Raw genomic sequence first — 14772 nt, 5'->3', positions numbered from 1 at the left:
CCTGAAAAATGACATTTAGAATATTGTAATTAAATCATTCCAAAAATTCAACTTGACCATAAGCGGCCATTTTTAAATCCCCTGCCCACATGGGAGTTCAATGAGCATTGGTGGTTCAATGGTAGAATTCTCGCTTCCCATGCGAGAGATCTGGGTCCGATTCCCAGCCAGTGCAGTAGAATTCTGCCTGAAAAATGACATTTAGAATATTTTATTTAGATCATTCCAAAATGTCAACATGACCATGGGTGGCCATTTTTAAATCCCCTGCCCACAACATTGTTTTATGAGCATTGGTGGTTCAATGGTAGAATTCTCGCTTGCCATGCGAGAGATCTGGGTCCGATTCCCAGCCAGTGCAGTAGAATTCTGCCCAAAAAATGACATTTAGAATATTGTAATTAAATCATTCCAAAATTTCAACTTGACCATAAGCGGCCATTTTTAAATCCCCTTCCCACATTGGAGTTCTATGAGCATTGTTGGTTCAATGGTAGAATTCTCGCTTGCCATGCGAGAGATCTGGGACCTATTCCCACCCAGTGCAGTAGAATTCTGTCTGAAAAATGACATTTAGAATAATGTAATTAAATCATTCCTAAATTTCAACTTGACCATAAGCGGCCATTTTGAAATCCCCTACCCACATTGGAGTTCTATGAGCATTGGTGGTTCAATGGTAGAATTCTCCCTTGCCATGCGAGAGATCTGGGTCCGCTTCCCAGCCAGTGCAGTAGAATTCTGCCTGAAAAATGACATTTAGAATATTGTAATTAAATCATTCCAAAATTTCAACATGACCATAGGTGGCCATTTTCAAATCCCCTGCCCACATTGGAGATCTATGAGCATTGGTGGTTCAATGGTAGAATTCATGCTTCCCATGCGAGAGATCTGGGTCCGATTCCCAGCCAGTGCAGTATAATTCTGCCAGAAAAATGACATTTCAAATATTGTAATTAAATCATTCCAAAATTTCAACTTGACCATAAGCGGCCATTTTTAAATCCCCTGCCCACATTGGAGTTCTATGAGCATTGGTGGTTCAATGGTAGAATTCTCGCTTGCCATGCGAGATATCTGGGTCCGATTCCCAGCCAGTGCACTAGAATTTTGCCTGAAAAATGACATTTAGAATATTGTAATTAAATCATTCCAAAATTTCAACTTGACCATAAGCGGCCATTTTTAAATCCCCTGCCCACATTGGAGTTCTATGAGCATTGGTGGTTCAATGGTAGAATTCTCGCTTGCCATGCGAGAGATCTGGTCCGATTCCCAGCCAGTGCAGTAGAATTTTGCCTGAAAAATGACATTTAGAATATTGTAATTAAATCATTCCAAAAATTCAACTTGACCATAAGTGGCCATTTTTAAATCCCCTGCCCACATGGGAGTTCAATGAGCATTGGTGGTTCAATGGTAGAATTCTCGCTTCCCATGCGAGAGATCTGGGTCCGATTCCCAGCCAGTGCAGTAGAATTCTGCCCAAAGAATGACATTTAGAATATTTTATTTAGATCATTCCAAAATGTCAACATGACCATAGGTGGCCATTTTTAAATCCCCTGCCTACAATATTGTTGTATGAGCATTGGTGGTTCAATGGTAGAATTCTCGCTTGCCATGCGAGAGATCTGGGTCCGATTCCCAGCCAGTGCAGTAGAATTTTGCCTGAAAAATGACATTTAGAATATTGTAATTAAATCATTCCAAAAATTCAACTTGACCATAAGTGGCCATTTTTAAATCCCCTGCCCACATGGGAGTTCAATGAGCATTGGTGGTTCAATGGTAGAATTCTCGCTTCCCATGCGAGAGATCTGGGTCCGATTCCCAGCCAGTGCAGTAGAATTCTGCCTGAAAAATGACATTTAGAATATTTTATTTAGATCATTCCAAAATGTCAACATGACCATGGGTGGCCATTTTTAAATCCCCTGCCCACAACATTGATTTATGAGCATTGGTGGTTCAATGGTAGAATTCTCGCTTGCCATGCGAGAGATCTGGGTCCGATTCCCAGCCAGTGCAGTAGAATTCTGCCCAAAAAATGACATTTAGAATATTGTAATTAAATCATTCCAAAATTTCAACTTGACCATAAGCGGCCATTTTTAAATCCCCTTCCCACATTGGAGTTCTATGAGCATTGGTGGTTCAATGGTAGAATTCTCGCTTGCCATGCGAGAGATCTGGGACCTATTCCCACCCAGTGCAGTAGAATTCTGTCTGAAAAATGACATTTAGAATAATGTAATTAAATCATTCCTAAATTTCAACTTGACCATTAGCGGCCATTTTGAAATCCCCTACCCACATTGGAGTTCTATGAGCATTGGTGGTTCAATGGTAGAATTCTCGCTTGCCATGCGAGAGATCTGTGTCCGATTCCCAGCCAGTGCAGTAGAATTCTGCCCAAAGAATGACATATAGAATATTTTATTTAGATCATTCCAAAATATCAACATGTCCATAGGTGGCCATTTTTAAAACCCCTGCCTACAATATTGTTGTATGAGCATTGGTGGTTCAATGGTAGAATTCTCGCTGGCCATGCGAGAGATATGGGTCCGATTCCCAGCCAGTGCAGTAGAATTCTGCCCAAAGAATGACATTTAGAATATTTTATTTAGATCATTCCAAAATGTCAACATGACCATAGGTGGCCATTTTTAAATCCCCTGCCTACAATATTGTTGTATGAGCATTGGTGGTTCAATGGTAGAATTCTCTCTTGCAATGCGAGAGATCTGGGTCCGATTCCAAGCCAGTTTAGTAGAATTCTGCCCAAAGAATGACATTTAGAATATTGTAATTAAATCATTCCAAAATTTCAACTTGACCATAAGCGGCCATTTTTAAATCCCCTTCCCACACTGGAGTTCTATGAGCATTGGTGGTTCAATGGTAGAATTCTCGCTTGCCATGCGAGAGATCTGGGTCCTATTCCCACCCAGTGCAGTAGAATTCTGCCTGAAAAATGACATTTAGAATATTGTAAATAAATCATTCCAAAATTTCAACATGACCCTAAGCGGCCATTTTTAAATCCCCTTCCCACATTGGAGTTCTATGAGCATTGGTGGTTCAATGGTAGAATTCTCGCTTGCCATGCGAGAGATCTGGGTCCGATTCCCAGCCAGTGCAGTAGAATTCTGCCCAAAGAATGACATTTAGAATATTTTATTTAGATCATTCCAAAATGTCAACATGACCATAGGTGGCCATTTTTAAATCCCCTGCCTACAATATTGTTGTATGAGCATTGGTGGTTCAATGGTAGAATTCTCGCTTGCCATGCGAGAGATCTGGGACCTATTCCCACCCAGTGCAGTAGAATTCTGTCTGAAAAATGACATTTAGAATAATGTAATTAAATCATTCCTAAATTTCAACTTGACCATAAGCGGCCATTTTGAAATCCCCTACCCACATTGGAATTCTATGAGCATTGGTGGTTCAATGGTAGAATTCTCGCTTGCCATGCGAGAGATCTGGGTCCGATTCCCAGCCAGTGCAGTAGAATTCTGCCTGAAAAATGACATTTAGAATATTTTATTTAGATCATTCCAAAATGTCAACATGACCATGGGTGGCCATTTTTAAATCCCATGCCCACAACATTGTTTTATGAGCATTGGTGGTTCAATGGTAGAATTCTCGCTTCCCATGCGAGAGATCTGGGTCCGATTCCCAGCCAGTGCAGTAGAATTCTGCCCAAAAAATGACATTTAGAATATTGTAATTAAATCATTCCAAAATTTCAACTTGACCATAAGCGGCCATTTTTAAATCCCCTTCCCACATTGGAGTTCTATGAGCATTGGTGGTTCAATGGTAGAATTCTCGCTTGCCATGCGAGAGATCTGGGACCTATTCCCACCCAGTGCAGTAGAATTCTGCCTGAAAAATGACATTTAGAATATTGTAATTAAATCATTCCAAAATTTCAACATGACCATAGGTGGCCATTTTCAAATCCCCTGCCCACATTGGAGATCTATGAGCATTGGTGGTTCAATGGTAGAATTCATGCTTCCCATGCGAGAGATCTGGGTCCGATTCCCAGCCAGTGCAGTATAATTCTGCCAGAAAAATGACATTTAGAATATTGTAATTAAATCATTCCAAAATTTCAACTTGACCATAAGCGGCCATTTTTAAATCCCCTGCCCACATTGGAGTTCTATGAGCATTGGTGGTTCAATGGTAGAATTCTCGCTTGCCATGCGAGATATCTGGGTCCGATTCCCAGCCAGTGCACTAGAATTTTGCCTGAAAAATGACATTTAGAATATTGTAATTAAATCATTCCAAAATTTCAACTTGACCATAAGCGGCCATTTTTAACTCCACTTCCCACATTGGAGTTCTATGAGCATTGGTGGTTCAATGGTAGAATTCTCGCTTGCCATGCGAGAGATCTGGGTCCGATTCCCAGCCAGTGCAGTAGAATTCTGCCTGAAAAATGACATTTAGAATAATGTATCTAAATCATTCCAAGATTTCAACATGACCATAAGCGGCCATTTTTAAATCCCCTGCCCACATTGGAGTTCTATGAGCATTGGTGGTTCAATGGTAGAATTCTCGCTTGCCATGCGAGAGATCTGGGTCCGATTCCCAGCCAGTGCAGTAGAATTTTGCCTGAAAAATGACATTTAGAATATTGTAATTAAATCATTCCAAAAATTCAACTTGACCATAAGCGGCCATTTTTAAATCCCCTGCCCACATGGGAGTTCAATGAGCATTGGTGGTTCAATGGTAGAATTCTCGCTTCCCATGCGAGAGATCTGGGTCCGATTCCCAGCCAGTGCAGTAGAATTCTGCCTGAAAAATGACATTTAGAATATTTTATTTAGATCATTCCAAAATGTCAACATGACCATGGGTGGCCATTTTTAAATCCCCTGCCCACAACATTGTTTTATGAGCATTGGTGGTTCAATGGTAGAATTCTCGCTTGCCATGCGAGAGATCTGGGTCCGATTCCCAGCCAGTGCAGTAGAATTCTGCCCAAAAAATGACATTTAGAATATTGTAATTAAATCATTCCAAAATTTCAACTTGACCATAAGCGGCCATTTTTAAATCCCCTTCCCACATTGGAGTTCTATGAGCATTGGTGGTTCAATGGTAGAATTCTCGCTTGCCATGCGAGAGATCTGGGACCTATTCCCACCCAGTGCAGTAGAATTCTGTCTGAAAAATGACATTTAGAATAATGTAATTAAATCATTCCTAAATTTCAACTTGACCATAAGCGGCCATTTTGAAATCCCCTACCCACATTGGAGTTCTATGAGCATTGGTGGTTCAATGGTAGAATTCTCGCTTGCCATGCGAGAGATCTGGGTCCGCTTCCCAGCCAGTGCAGTAGAATTCTGCCTGAAAAATGACATTTAGAATATTGTAATTAAATCATTCCAAAATTTCAACATGACCATAGGTGGCCATTTTCAAATCCCCTGCCGACATTGGAGATCTATGAGCATTGGTGGTTCAATGGTAGAATTCATGCTTCCCATGCGAGAGATCTGGGTCCGATTCCCAGCCAGTGCAGTATAATTCTGCCAGAAAAATGACATTTCAAATATTGTAATTAAATCATTCCAAAATTTCAACTTGACCATAAGCGGCCATTTTTAAATCCCCTGCCCACATTGGAGTTCTATGAGCATTGGTGGTTCAATGGTAGAATTCTCGCTTGCCATGCGAGATATCTGGGTCCGATTCCCAGCCAGTGCACTAGAATTTTGCCTGAAAAATGACATTTAGAATATTGTAATTAAATCATTCCAAAATTTCAACTTGACCATAAGCGGCCATTTTTAAATCCCCTGCCCACATTGGAGTTCTATGAGCATTGGTGGTTCAATGGTAGAATTCTCGCTTGCCATGCGAGAGATCTGGGTCCGATTCCCAGCCAGTGCAGTAGAATTTTGCCTGAAAAATGACATTTAGAATATTGTAATTAAATCATTCCAAAAATTCAACTTGACCATAAGTGGCCATTTTTAAATCCCCTGCCCACATGGGAGTTCAATGAGCATTGGTGGTTCAATGGTAGAATTCTCGCTTCCCATGCGAGAGATCTGGGTCCGATTCCCAGCCAGTGCAGTAGAATTCTGCCCAAAGAATGACATTTAGAATATTTTATTTAGATCATTCCAAAATGTCAACATGACCATAGGTGGCCATTTTTAAATCCCCTGCCTACAATATTTTTGTATGAGCATTGGTGGTTCAATGGTAGAATTCTCGCTTGCCATGCGAGAGATCTGGGTCCGATTCCCAGCCAGTGCAGTAGAATTTTGCCTGAAAAATGACATTTAGAATATTGTAATTAAATCATTCCAAAAATTCAACTTGACCATAAGTGGCCATTTTTAAATCCCCTGCCCACATGGGAGTTCAATGAGCATTGGTGGTTCAATGGTAGAATTCTCGCTTCCCATGCGAGAGATCTGGGTCCGATTCCCAGCCAGTGCAGTAGAATTCTGCCTGAAAAATGACATTTAGAATATTTTATTTAGATCATTCCAAAATGTCAACATGACCATGGGTGGCCATTTTTAAATCCCCTGCCCACAACATTGTTTTATGAGCATTGGTGGTTCAATGGTAGAATTCTCGCTTGCCATGCGAGAGATCTGGGTCCGATTCCCAGCCAGTGCAGTAGAATTCTGCCCAAAAAATGACATTTAGAATATTGTAATTAAATCATTCCAAAATTTCAACTTGACCATAAGCGGCCATTTTTAAATCCCCTTCCCACATTGGAGTTCTATGAGCATTGGTGGTTCAATGGTAGAATTCTCGCTTGCCATGCGAGAGATCTGGGACCTATTCCCACCCAGTGCAGTAGAATTCTGTCTGAAAAATGACATTTAGAATAATGTAATTAAATCATTCCTAAATTTCAACTTGACCATTAGCGGCCATTTTGAAATCCCCTACCCACATTGGAGTTCTATGAGCATTGGTGGTTCAATGGTAGAATTCTCGCTTGCCATGCGAGAGATCTGTGTCCGATTCCCAGCCAGTGCAGTAGAATTCTGCCCAAAGAATGACATATAGAATATTTTATTTAGATCATTCCAAAATATCAACATGTCCATAGGTGGCCATTTTTAAAACCCCTGCCTACAATATTGTTGTATGAGCATTGGTGGTTCAATGGTAGAATTCTCGCTTGCCATGCGAGAGATATGGGTCCGATTCCCAGCCAGTGCAGTAGAATTCTGCCCATAGAATGACATTTAGAATATTTTATTTAGATCATTCCAAAATGTCAACATGACCATAGGTGGCCATTTTTAAATCCCCTGCCTACAATATTGTTGTATGAGCATTGGTGGTTCAATGGTAGAATTCTCTCTTGCAATGCGAGAGATCTGGGTCCGATTCCAAGCCAGTTTAGTAGAATTCTGCCCAAAGAATGACATTTAGAATATTGTAATTAAATCATTCCAAAATTTCAACTTGACCATAAGCGGCCATTTTTAAATCCCCTTCCCACACTGGAGTTCTATGAGCATTGGTGGTTCAATGGTAGAATTCTCGCTTGCCATGCGAGAGATCTGGGACCTATTCCCACCCAGTGCAGTAGAATTCTGTCTGAAAAATGACATTTACAATATTGTAATTAAATCATTCCAAAATTTCAACTTGACCATAAGCGGCCATTTTTAACTCCCCTTCCCACATTGGAGTTCTATGAGCATTGGTGATTCAATGGTAGAATTCTCGCTTGCCATGCGAGAGATCTGGGTCCTATTCCCACCCAGTGCAGTAGAATTCTGCCTGAAAAATGACATTTAGAATATTGTAAATAAATCATTCCAAAATTTCAACATGACCCTAAGCGGCCATTTTTAAATCCCCTTCCCACATTGGAGTTCTATGAGCATTGGTGGTTCAATGGTAGAATTCTCGCTTGCCATGCGAGAGATCTGGGTCCGATTCCCAGCCAGTGCAGTAGAATTCTGCCCAAAGAATGACATTTAGAATATTTTATTTAGATCATTCCAAAATGTCAACATGACCATAGGTGGCCATTTTTAAATCCCCTGCCTACAATATTGTTGTATGAGCATTGGTGGTTCAATGGTAGAATTCTCGCTTGCCATGCGAGAGGTCTGGGTCCGATTCCCAGCCAGTGCAGTAGAATTCTGCCTGAAAAATGACATTTAGAATATTGTAATTAAATCATTCCAAAATTTCAACTTGACCATAAGCGGCCATTTTTAACTCCCCTTCCCACATTGGAGTTCTATGAGCATTGGTGGTTCAATGGTAGAATTCTCGCTTCCCATGCGAGAGATCTGGGTCCGATTCCCAGCCAGTGCAGTAGAATTTTGCCTGAAAAATGACATTTAGAATATTGTAATTAAATCATTCCAAAATTTCAACTTGACCAGAAGCGGCCATTTTTAAATCCCCTTCCGACTTTGGAGGTCTATGAGCATTGGTGGTTCAATGGTAGAATTCTCGCTTGCCATGCGAGAGATCTGGGTCCGATTCCCAGCCAGTGCAGTAGAATTCTGCCCAAAGAATGACATTTAGAATATTTTATTTAGATCATTCCAAAATGTCAACATGACCATGGGTGGCCATTTTTAAATCCCCTGCCCACAACATTGTTTTATGAGCATTGGTGGTTCAATGGTAGAATTCTCGCTTCCCATGCGAGAGATCTGGGTCCGATTCCCAGCCAGTGCAGTAGAATTCTGCCTGAAAAATGACATTCAGAATATTTTATTTAGATCATTCCAAAATGTCAACATGACCATGGGTGGCCATTTTTAAATCCCCTGCCCACAACATTGTTTTATGAGCATTGGTGGTTCAATGGTTGAATTCTCGCTTCCCATGCGAGAGATCTGGGTCCGATTCCCAGCCAGTGCAGTAGAATTCTGCCCAAAAAATGACATTTAGAATATTGTAATTAAATCATTCCAAAATTTCAACTTGACCATAAGCGGCCATTTTTAAATCCCCTTCCCACATTGGAGTTCTATGAGCATTGGTGGTTCAATGGTAGAATTCTCGCTTGCCATGCGAGAGATCTGGGTCCGATTCCCAGCCAGTGCAGTAGAATTTTGCCTGAAAAATGACATTTAGAATATTGTAATTAAATCATTCCAAAATTTCAACTTGACCATAAGCGGCCATTTTTAACTCCCCTTCCCACATTGGAGGTCTATGAGCATTGGTGGTTCAATGGTAGAATTCTCGCTTGCCATGCGAGAGATCTGGGTCCGATTCCCAGCCAGTGCAGTAGAATTCTGCCTGAAAAATGACATTCAGAATATTTTATTTAGATCATTCCAAAATGTCAACATGACCATGGGTGGCCATTTTTAAATCCCCTGCCCACAACATTGTTTTATGAGCATTGGTGGTTCAATGGTTGAATTCTCGCTTCCCATGCGAGAGATCTGGGTCCGATTCCCAGCCAGTGCAGTAGAATTCTGCCCAAAAAATGACATTTAGAATATTGTAATTAAATCATTCCAAAATTTCAACTTGACCATAAGCGGCCATTTTTAAATCCCCTTCCCACATTGGAGTTCTATGAGCATTGGTGGTTCAATGGTAGAATTCTCGCTTGCCATGCGAGAGATCTGGGTCCGATTCCCAGCCAGTGCAGTAGAATTTTGCCTGAAAAATGACATTTAGAATATTGTAATTAAATCATTCCAAAATTTCAACTTGACCATAAGCGGCCATTTTTAACTCCCCTTCCCACATTGGAGGTCTATGAGCATTGGTGGTTCAATGGTAGAATTCTCGCTTGCCATGCGAGAGATCTGGGTCCGATTCCCCGCCAGTGCAGTAGAATTCTGCCTGAAAAATGACATTTAGAATAATGTATCTAAATCATTCCAAGATTTCAACATGACCATAAGCGGCCATTTTTAAATCCCCTGCCCACATGGGAGTTCAATGAGCATTGGTGGTTCAATGGTAGAATTCTCGCTTGCCATGCGAGAGATATGGGTCCGATTCCCAGCCAGTGCAGTAGAATTCTGCCCATAGAATGACATTTAGAATATTTTATTTAGATCATTCCAAAATGTCAACATGACCATAGGTGGCCATTTTTAAATCCCCTGCCTACAATATTGTTGTATGAGCATTGGTGGTTCAATGGTAGAATTCTCTCTTGCAATGCGAGAGATCTGGGTCCGATTCCCAGCCAGTTTAGTAGAATTCTGCCCAAAGAATGACATTTAGAATATTTTATTTAGATCATTCCAAAATGTCAACATGACCATAGGTGGCCATTTTTAAATCCCCTGCCTACAATATTGTTGTATGAGCATTGGTGGTTCAATGGTAGGATTCTCGCTTGCCATGCGAGAGATCTGGGTCCGATTCCCAGCCAGTGCAGTAGAATTCTGCCTGAAAAATGACATTTACAATATTGTAATTAAATCATTCCAAAATTTCAACTTGACCATAAGCGGCCATTTTTAACTCCCCTTCCCACATTGGAGTTCTATGAGCATTGGTGATTCAATGGTAGAATTCTCGCTTGCCATGCGAGAGATCTGGGTCCTATTCCCACCCAGTGCAGTAGAATTCTGCCTGAAAAATGACATTTAGAATATTGTAAATAAATCATTCCAAAATTTCAACATGACCATAAGCGGCCATTTTTAAATCCCCTTCCCACATTGGAGTTCTATGAGCATTGGTGGTTCAATGGTAGAATTCTCGCTTGCCATGCGAGAGATCTGGGTCCGATTCCCAGCCAGTGCAGTAGAATTCTGCCCAAAGAATGACATTTAGAATATTTTATTTAGATCATTCCAAAATGTCAACATGACCATGGGTGGCCATTTTTAAATCCCCTGCCCACAACATTGTTTTATGAGCATTGGTGGTTCAATGGTAGAATTCTCGCTTCCCATGCGAGAGATCTGGGTCCGATTTCCAGCCAGTGCAGTAGAATTCTGCCCAAAAAATGACATTCAGAATATTGTAATTAAATCATTCCAAAATTTCAACTTGACCATAAGCGGCCATTTTTAAATCCCCTTCCCACATTGGAGTTCTATGAGCATTGGTGGTTCAATGGTAGAATTCTCGCTTGCCATGCGAGAGATCTGGGACCTATTCCCACCCAGTGCAGTAGAATTCTGTCTGAAAAATGACATTTAGAATAATGTAATTAAATCATTCCTAAATTTCAACTTGACCATAAGCGGCCATTTTGAAATCCCCTGCCCACATTGGAGTTCTATGAGCATTGATGGTTCAATGGTAGAATTCTCGCTTCCCATGCGAGAGATCTGTGTCCGATTCCCAGCCAGTGCAGTAGAATTCTGCCTGAAAAATGACATTTAGAATATTTTATTTAGATCATTCCAAAATGTCAACATGACCATGGGTGGCCATTTTTAAATCCCCTGCCCACAACATTGTTTTATGAGCATTGGTGGTTCAATGGTAGAATTCTCGCTTCCCATGCGAGAGATCTGGCTCCGATTCCCAGCCAGTGCAGTAGAATTCTGCCTGAAAAATGACATTTAGAATATTTTATTTAGATCATTCCAAAATGTCAACATGACCATGGGTGGCCATTTTTAAATCCCCTGCCCACAACATTGTTTTATGAGCATTGGTGGTTCAATGGTAGAATTCTCGCTTCCCATGCGAGAGATCTGGGTCCTATTCCCACCCAGTGCAGTAGAATTCTGCCTGAAAAATGACATTTAGAATATTGTAAATAAATCATTCCAAAATTTCAACATGACCATAAGCGGCCATTTTTAAATCCCCTTCCCACATTGGAGTTCTATGAGCATTGGTGGTTCAATGGTAGAATTCTCGCTTGCCATGCGAGAGATCTGGGTCCGATTCCCAGCCAGTGCAGTAGAATTCTGCCCAAAGAATGACATTTAGAATATTTTATTTAGATCATTCCAAAATGTCAACATGACCATAAGCGGCCATTTTTAAATCCCCTTCCCACATTGGAGTTCTATGAGCATTGGTGGTTCAATGGTAGAATTCTCGCTTGCCATGCGAGAGATCTGGGTCCGATTCCCAGCCAGTGCAGTAGAATTCTGCCCAAAGAATGACATTTAGAATATTTTATTTAGATCATTCCAAAATGTCAACATGACCATAGGTGGCCATTTTTAACTCCCCTTCCCACATTGGAGGTCAATGAGCATTGGTGGTTCAATGGTAGAATTCTCGCTTGCCATGCGAGAGATCTGGGTCCGATTCCCAGCCAGTGCAGTAGAATTCTGCCTGAAAAATGACATTTAGAATAATGTATCTAAATCATTCCAAGATTTCAACATGACCATAAGCGGCCATTTTTAAATCCCCTGCCCACATGGGAGTTCAATGAGCATTGGTGGTTCAATGGTAGAATTCTCGCTTCCCATGCGAGAGATCTGGGTCCGATTCCCAGCCAGTGCAGTAGAATTTTGCCTGAAAAATGACATTTAGAATATTGTAATTAAATCATTCCAAAATTTCAACTTGACCATAAGCGGCCATTTTTAAATCCCCTTCCGACATTGGAGGTCTATGAGCATTGGTGGTTCAATGGTAGAATTCTCGCTTGCCATGCGAGAGATCTGGGTCCGATTCCCAGCCAGTGCAGTAGAATTCTGCCCAAAGAATGACATTTAGAATATTTTATTTAGATCATTCCAAAATGTCAACATGACCATAGGTTGCCATTTTTAAATCCCCTGCCTACAATATTGTTTTATGAGCATTGGTGGTTCAATGGTAGAATTCTCTCTTGCAATGCGAGAGATCTGGGTCCGATTCCCAGCCAGTTTAGTAGAATTCTGCCCAAAGAATGACATTTAGAATATTTTATTTAGATCATTCCAAAATGTCAACATGACCATAGGTGGCCATTTTTAAATCCCCTGCCTACAATATTGTTGTATGAGCATTGGTGGTTCAATGGTAGAATTCTCGCTTGCCATGCGAGAGATCTGGGTCCGATTCGCAGCCAGTGCAGTAGAATTCTGCCTGAAAAATGACATTTACAATATTGTAATTAAATCATTCCAAAATTTCAACTTGACCATAAGCGGCCATTTTTAACTCCCCTTCCCACATTGGAGTTCTATGAGCATTGGTGATTCAATGGTAGAATTCTCGCTTGCCATGCGAGAGATCTGGGTCCTATTCCCACCCAGTGCAGTAGAATTCTGCCTGAAAAATGACATTTAGAATATTGTAAATAAATCATTCCAAAATTTCAACATGACCATAAGCGGCCATTTTTAAATCCCCTTCCCACATTGGAGCTCTATGAGCATTGGTGGTTCAATGGTAGAATTCTCGCTTGCCATGCGAGAGATCTGGGTCCGATTCCCAGCCAGTGCAGTAGAATTCTGCCCAAAGAATGACATTTAGAATGTTTTATTTAGATCATTCCAAAATGTCAACATGACCATAAGCGGCCATTTTTAAATCCCCTTCCCACATTGGAGTTCTATGAGCATTGGTGGTTCAATGGTAGAATTCTCGCTTGCCATGCGAGAGATCTGGGTCCGATTCCCAGCCAGTGCAGTAGAATTCTGCCCAAAGAATGACATTTAGAATATTTTATTTAGATCATTCCAAAATGTCAACATGACCATAGGTGGCCATTTTTAAATCCCCTGCCTACAATATTGTTGTATGAGCATTGGTGGTTCAATGGTAGAATTCTCGCTTGCCATGCGAGAGGTCTGGGTCCGATTCCCAGCCAGTGCAGTAGAATTCTGCCTGAAAAATGACATTTAGAATATTGTAATTAAATCATTCCAAAATTTCAACTTGACCATGAGTGGCCATTTTTAACTCCCCTTCCCACATTGGAGTTCTATGAGCATTGGTGGTTCAATGGTAGAATTCTCGCTTGCCATGCGAGAGATCTGGGTCCGATTCCCAGCCAGTGCAGTAGAATTTTGCCTGAAAAATGACATTTAGAATATTGTAATTAAATCATTCCAAAATTTCAACTTGACCATAAGCGGCCATTTTTAAATCCCCTTCCGACATTGGAGGTCTATGAGCATTGGTGGTTCAATGGTAGAATTCTCGCTTGCCATGCGAGAGATCTGGGTCCGATTCCCAGCCAGTGCAGTAGAATTCTGCCTGAAAAATGACATTTAGAATAATGTATCTAAATCATTCCAAGATTTCAACATGACCATAAGCGGCCATTTTTAAATCCCCTGCCCACATTGGAGTTCTATGAGCATTGGTGGTTCAATGGTAGAATTCTCGCTTGCCATGCGAGAGATCTGGGTCCGATTCCCAGCCAGTGCAGTAGAATTTTGCCTGAAAAATGACATTTAGAATATTGTAATTAAATCATTCCAAAATTTCAACTTGACCATAAGCGGCCATTTTTAACTCCCCTTCCCACATTGGAGTTTTATGAGCATTGGTGGTTCAATGGTAGAATTCTCGCTTGCCATGCGAGAGATCTGGGTCCGATTCCCAGCCAGTGCAGTAGAATTTTGCCTGAAAAATGACATTTAGAATATTGTAATTAAATCATTCCAAAATTTCAACTTGACCATAAGCGGCCATTTTTAACTCCCCTTCCCACATTGGAGGTCTATGAGCATTGGTGGTTCAATGGTAGAATTCTCGCTTGCCATGCGAGAGATCTGGGTCCGATTCCCAGCCAGTGCAGTAGAATTCTGCCTGAAAAATGACATTTAGAATAATGTATCTAAATCATTCCAAGATTTCCACATGACCATAAGCGGCCATTTTTAAATC

The 14772-nt window shown here is 40.9% G+C and overlaps 44 non-coding genes across 44 annotated transcripts; all 44 read left to right on the top strand.

The window, feature by feature from the left end:
- The first annotated feature begins 104 nt into the window (after window positions 1-104).
- Window positions 105-175, top strand: trnag-ccc (transfer RNA glycine (anticodon CCC)). Its single transcript has one exon. It is a non-coding gene; the product is annotated as a tRNA-Gly (tRNA).
- A 115-nt stretch (window positions 176-290) lies between these two features.
- On the top strand, window positions 291-361 carry trnag-gcc (transfer RNA glycine (anticodon GCC)). Its single transcript has one exon. It is a non-coding gene; the product is annotated as a tRNA-Gly (tRNA).
- Window positions 362-1405: 1044 nt separating this feature from the next.
- On the top strand, window positions 1406-1476 carry trnag-ccc (transfer RNA glycine (anticodon CCC)). Its single transcript has one exon. It is a non-coding gene; the product is annotated as a tRNA-Gly (tRNA).
- A 115-nt stretch (window positions 1477-1591) lies between these two features.
- trnag-gcc (transfer RNA glycine (anticodon GCC)) lies at window positions 1592-1662 on the top strand. The gene has a single exon. It is a non-coding gene; the product is annotated as a tRNA-Gly (tRNA).
- A 115-nt stretch (window positions 1663-1777) lies between these two features.
- On the top strand, window positions 1778-1848 carry trnag-ccc (transfer RNA glycine (anticodon CCC)). Its single transcript has one exon. It is a non-coding gene; the product is annotated as a tRNA-Gly (tRNA).
- Window positions 1849-1963: 115 nt separating this feature from the next.
- On the top strand, window positions 1964-2034 carry trnag-gcc (transfer RNA glycine (anticodon GCC)). The gene has a single exon. It is a non-coding gene; the product is annotated as a tRNA-Gly (tRNA).
- Window positions 2035-3079: 1045 nt separating this feature from the next.
- Window positions 3080-3150, top strand: trnag-gcc (transfer RNA glycine (anticodon GCC)). The gene has a single exon. It is a non-coding gene; the product is annotated as a tRNA-Gly (tRNA).
- Window positions 3151-3451: 301 nt separating this feature from the next.
- Window positions 3452-3522, top strand: trnag-gcc (transfer RNA glycine (anticodon GCC)). The gene has a single exon. It is a non-coding gene; the product is annotated as a tRNA-Gly (tRNA).
- Window positions 3523-3637: 115 nt separating this feature from the next.
- On the top strand, window positions 3638-3708 carry trnag-ccc (transfer RNA glycine (anticodon CCC)). Its single transcript has one exon. It is a non-coding gene; the product is annotated as a tRNA-Gly (tRNA).
- A 673-nt stretch (window positions 3709-4381) lies between these two features.
- trnag-gcc (transfer RNA glycine (anticodon GCC)) lies at window positions 4382-4452 on the top strand. The gene has a single exon. It is a non-coding gene; the product is annotated as a tRNA-Gly (tRNA).
- A 115-nt stretch (window positions 4453-4567) lies between these two features.
- trnag-gcc (transfer RNA glycine (anticodon GCC)) lies at window positions 4568-4638 on the top strand. The gene has a single exon. It is a non-coding gene; the product is annotated as a tRNA-Gly (tRNA).
- A 115-nt stretch (window positions 4639-4753) lies between these two features.
- trnag-ccc (transfer RNA glycine (anticodon CCC)) lies at window positions 4754-4824 on the top strand. The gene has a single exon. It is a non-coding gene; the product is annotated as a tRNA-Gly (tRNA).
- Window positions 4825-4939: 115 nt separating this feature from the next.
- trnag-gcc (transfer RNA glycine (anticodon GCC)) lies at window positions 4940-5010 on the top strand. The gene has a single exon. It is a non-coding gene; the product is annotated as a tRNA-Gly (tRNA).
- Window positions 5011-5869: 859 nt separating this feature from the next.
- On the top strand, window positions 5870-5940 carry trnag-gcc (transfer RNA glycine (anticodon GCC)). Its single transcript has one exon. It is a non-coding gene; the product is annotated as a tRNA-Gly (tRNA).
- A 115-nt stretch (window positions 5941-6055) lies between these two features.
- On the top strand, window positions 6056-6126 carry trnag-ccc (transfer RNA glycine (anticodon CCC)). Its single transcript has one exon. It is a non-coding gene; the product is annotated as a tRNA-Gly (tRNA).
- Window positions 6127-6241: 115 nt separating this feature from the next.
- On the top strand, window positions 6242-6312 carry trnag-gcc (transfer RNA glycine (anticodon GCC)). Its single transcript has one exon. It is a non-coding gene; the product is annotated as a tRNA-Gly (tRNA).
- Window positions 6313-6427: 115 nt separating this feature from the next.
- Window positions 6428-6498, top strand: trnag-ccc (transfer RNA glycine (anticodon CCC)). Its single transcript has one exon. It is a non-coding gene; the product is annotated as a tRNA-Gly (tRNA).
- Window positions 6499-6613: 115 nt separating this feature from the next.
- trnag-gcc (transfer RNA glycine (anticodon GCC)) lies at window positions 6614-6684 on the top strand. Its single transcript has one exon. It is a non-coding gene; the product is annotated as a tRNA-Gly (tRNA).
- A 1231-nt stretch (window positions 6685-7915) lies between these two features.
- On the top strand, window positions 7916-7986 carry trnag-gcc (transfer RNA glycine (anticodon GCC)). Its single transcript has one exon. It is a non-coding gene; the product is annotated as a tRNA-Gly (tRNA).
- A 115-nt stretch (window positions 7987-8101) lies between these two features.
- trnag-gcc (transfer RNA glycine (anticodon GCC)) lies at window positions 8102-8172 on the top strand. The gene has a single exon. It is a non-coding gene; the product is annotated as a tRNA-Gly (tRNA).
- Window positions 8173-8287: 115 nt separating this feature from the next.
- On the top strand, window positions 8288-8358 carry trnag-ccc (transfer RNA glycine (anticodon CCC)). Its single transcript has one exon. It is a non-coding gene; the product is annotated as a tRNA-Gly (tRNA).
- A 115-nt stretch (window positions 8359-8473) lies between these two features.
- trnag-gcc (transfer RNA glycine (anticodon GCC)) lies at window positions 8474-8544 on the top strand. The gene has a single exon. It is a non-coding gene; the product is annotated as a tRNA-Gly (tRNA).
- Window positions 8545-8659: 115 nt separating this feature from the next.
- trnag-ccc (transfer RNA glycine (anticodon CCC)) lies at window positions 8660-8730 on the top strand. The gene has a single exon. It is a non-coding gene; the product is annotated as a tRNA-Gly (tRNA).
- Window positions 8731-8845: 115 nt separating this feature from the next.
- Window positions 8846-8916, top strand: trnag-ccc (transfer RNA glycine (anticodon CCC)). The gene has a single exon. It is a non-coding gene; the product is annotated as a tRNA-Gly (tRNA).
- Window positions 8917-9031: 115 nt separating this feature from the next.
- On the top strand, window positions 9032-9102 carry trnag-gcc (transfer RNA glycine (anticodon GCC)). Its single transcript has one exon. It is a non-coding gene; the product is annotated as a tRNA-Gly (tRNA).
- A 115-nt stretch (window positions 9103-9217) lies between these two features.
- On the top strand, window positions 9218-9288 carry trnag-gcc (transfer RNA glycine (anticodon GCC)). The gene has a single exon. It is a non-coding gene; the product is annotated as a tRNA-Gly (tRNA).
- A 115-nt stretch (window positions 9289-9403) lies between these two features.
- On the top strand, window positions 9404-9474 carry trnag-ccc (transfer RNA glycine (anticodon CCC)). The gene has a single exon. It is a non-coding gene; the product is annotated as a tRNA-Gly (tRNA).
- A 115-nt stretch (window positions 9475-9589) lies between these two features.
- trnag-gcc (transfer RNA glycine (anticodon GCC)) lies at window positions 9590-9660 on the top strand. Its single transcript has one exon. It is a non-coding gene; the product is annotated as a tRNA-Gly (tRNA).
- A 1045-nt stretch (window positions 9661-10705) lies between these two features.
- trnag-gcc (transfer RNA glycine (anticodon GCC)) lies at window positions 10706-10776 on the top strand. The gene has a single exon. It is a non-coding gene; the product is annotated as a tRNA-Gly (tRNA).
- A 115-nt stretch (window positions 10777-10891) lies between these two features.
- Window positions 10892-10962, top strand: trnag-ccc (transfer RNA glycine (anticodon CCC)). Its single transcript has one exon. It is a non-coding gene; the product is annotated as a tRNA-Gly (tRNA).
- Window positions 10963-11449: 487 nt separating this feature from the next.
- trnag-ccc (transfer RNA glycine (anticodon CCC)) lies at window positions 11450-11520 on the top strand. The gene has a single exon. It is a non-coding gene; the product is annotated as a tRNA-Gly (tRNA).
- A 301-nt stretch (window positions 11521-11821) lies between these two features.
- On the top strand, window positions 11822-11892 carry trnag-gcc (transfer RNA glycine (anticodon GCC)). The gene has a single exon. It is a non-coding gene; the product is annotated as a tRNA-Gly (tRNA).
- A 115-nt stretch (window positions 11893-12007) lies between these two features.
- On the top strand, window positions 12008-12078 carry trnag-gcc (transfer RNA glycine (anticodon GCC)). The gene has a single exon. It is a non-coding gene; the product is annotated as a tRNA-Gly (tRNA).
- A 115-nt stretch (window positions 12079-12193) lies between these two features.
- Window positions 12194-12264, top strand: trnag-gcc (transfer RNA glycine (anticodon GCC)). The gene has a single exon. It is a non-coding gene; the product is annotated as a tRNA-Gly (tRNA).
- Window positions 12265-12379: 115 nt separating this feature from the next.
- trnag-ccc (transfer RNA glycine (anticodon CCC)) lies at window positions 12380-12450 on the top strand. Its single transcript has one exon. It is a non-coding gene; the product is annotated as a tRNA-Gly (tRNA).
- A 115-nt stretch (window positions 12451-12565) lies between these two features.
- trnag-gcc (transfer RNA glycine (anticodon GCC)) lies at window positions 12566-12636 on the top strand. Its single transcript has one exon. It is a non-coding gene; the product is annotated as a tRNA-Gly (tRNA).
- Window positions 12637-13309: 673 nt separating this feature from the next.
- Window positions 13310-13380, top strand: trnag-gcc (transfer RNA glycine (anticodon GCC)). The gene has a single exon. It is a non-coding gene; the product is annotated as a tRNA-Gly (tRNA).
- A 115-nt stretch (window positions 13381-13495) lies between these two features.
- Window positions 13496-13566, top strand: trnag-gcc (transfer RNA glycine (anticodon GCC)). Its single transcript has one exon. It is a non-coding gene; the product is annotated as a tRNA-Gly (tRNA).
- A 115-nt stretch (window positions 13567-13681) lies between these two features.
- trnag-gcc (transfer RNA glycine (anticodon GCC)) lies at window positions 13682-13752 on the top strand. The gene has a single exon. It is a non-coding gene; the product is annotated as a tRNA-Gly (tRNA).
- A 115-nt stretch (window positions 13753-13867) lies between these two features.
- On the top strand, window positions 13868-13938 carry trnag-gcc (transfer RNA glycine (anticodon GCC)). Its single transcript has one exon. It is a non-coding gene; the product is annotated as a tRNA-Gly (tRNA).
- Window positions 13939-14053: 115 nt separating this feature from the next.
- On the top strand, window positions 14054-14124 carry trnag-gcc (transfer RNA glycine (anticodon GCC)). The gene has a single exon. It is a non-coding gene; the product is annotated as a tRNA-Gly (tRNA).
- Window positions 14125-14239: 115 nt separating this feature from the next.
- Window positions 14240-14310, top strand: trnag-gcc (transfer RNA glycine (anticodon GCC)). Its single transcript has one exon. It is a non-coding gene; the product is annotated as a tRNA-Gly (tRNA).
- A 115-nt stretch (window positions 14311-14425) lies between these two features.
- Window positions 14426-14496, top strand: trnag-gcc (transfer RNA glycine (anticodon GCC)). The gene has a single exon. It is a non-coding gene; the product is annotated as a tRNA-Gly (tRNA).
- A 115-nt stretch (window positions 14497-14611) lies between these two features.
- On the top strand, window positions 14612-14682 carry trnag-gcc (transfer RNA glycine (anticodon GCC)). The gene has a single exon. It is a non-coding gene; the product is annotated as a tRNA-Gly (tRNA).
- The last annotated feature ends 90 nt before the right edge of the window (window positions 14683-14772 follow it).

This window comes from Gasterosteus aculeatus, unplaced genomic scaffold, assembly GCF_964276395.1.
Source record: "Gasterosteus aculeatus unplaced genomic scaffold, fGasAcu3.hap1.1 HAP1_SCAFFOLD_34, whole genome shotgun sequence".
Classification (NCBI taxonomy): domain Eukaryota; kingdom Metazoa; phylum Chordata; class Actinopteri; order Perciformes; family Gasterosteidae; genus Gasterosteus; species Gasterosteus aculeatus.
This window is presented reverse-complemented; position numbering and strand designations above follow the sequence as displayed.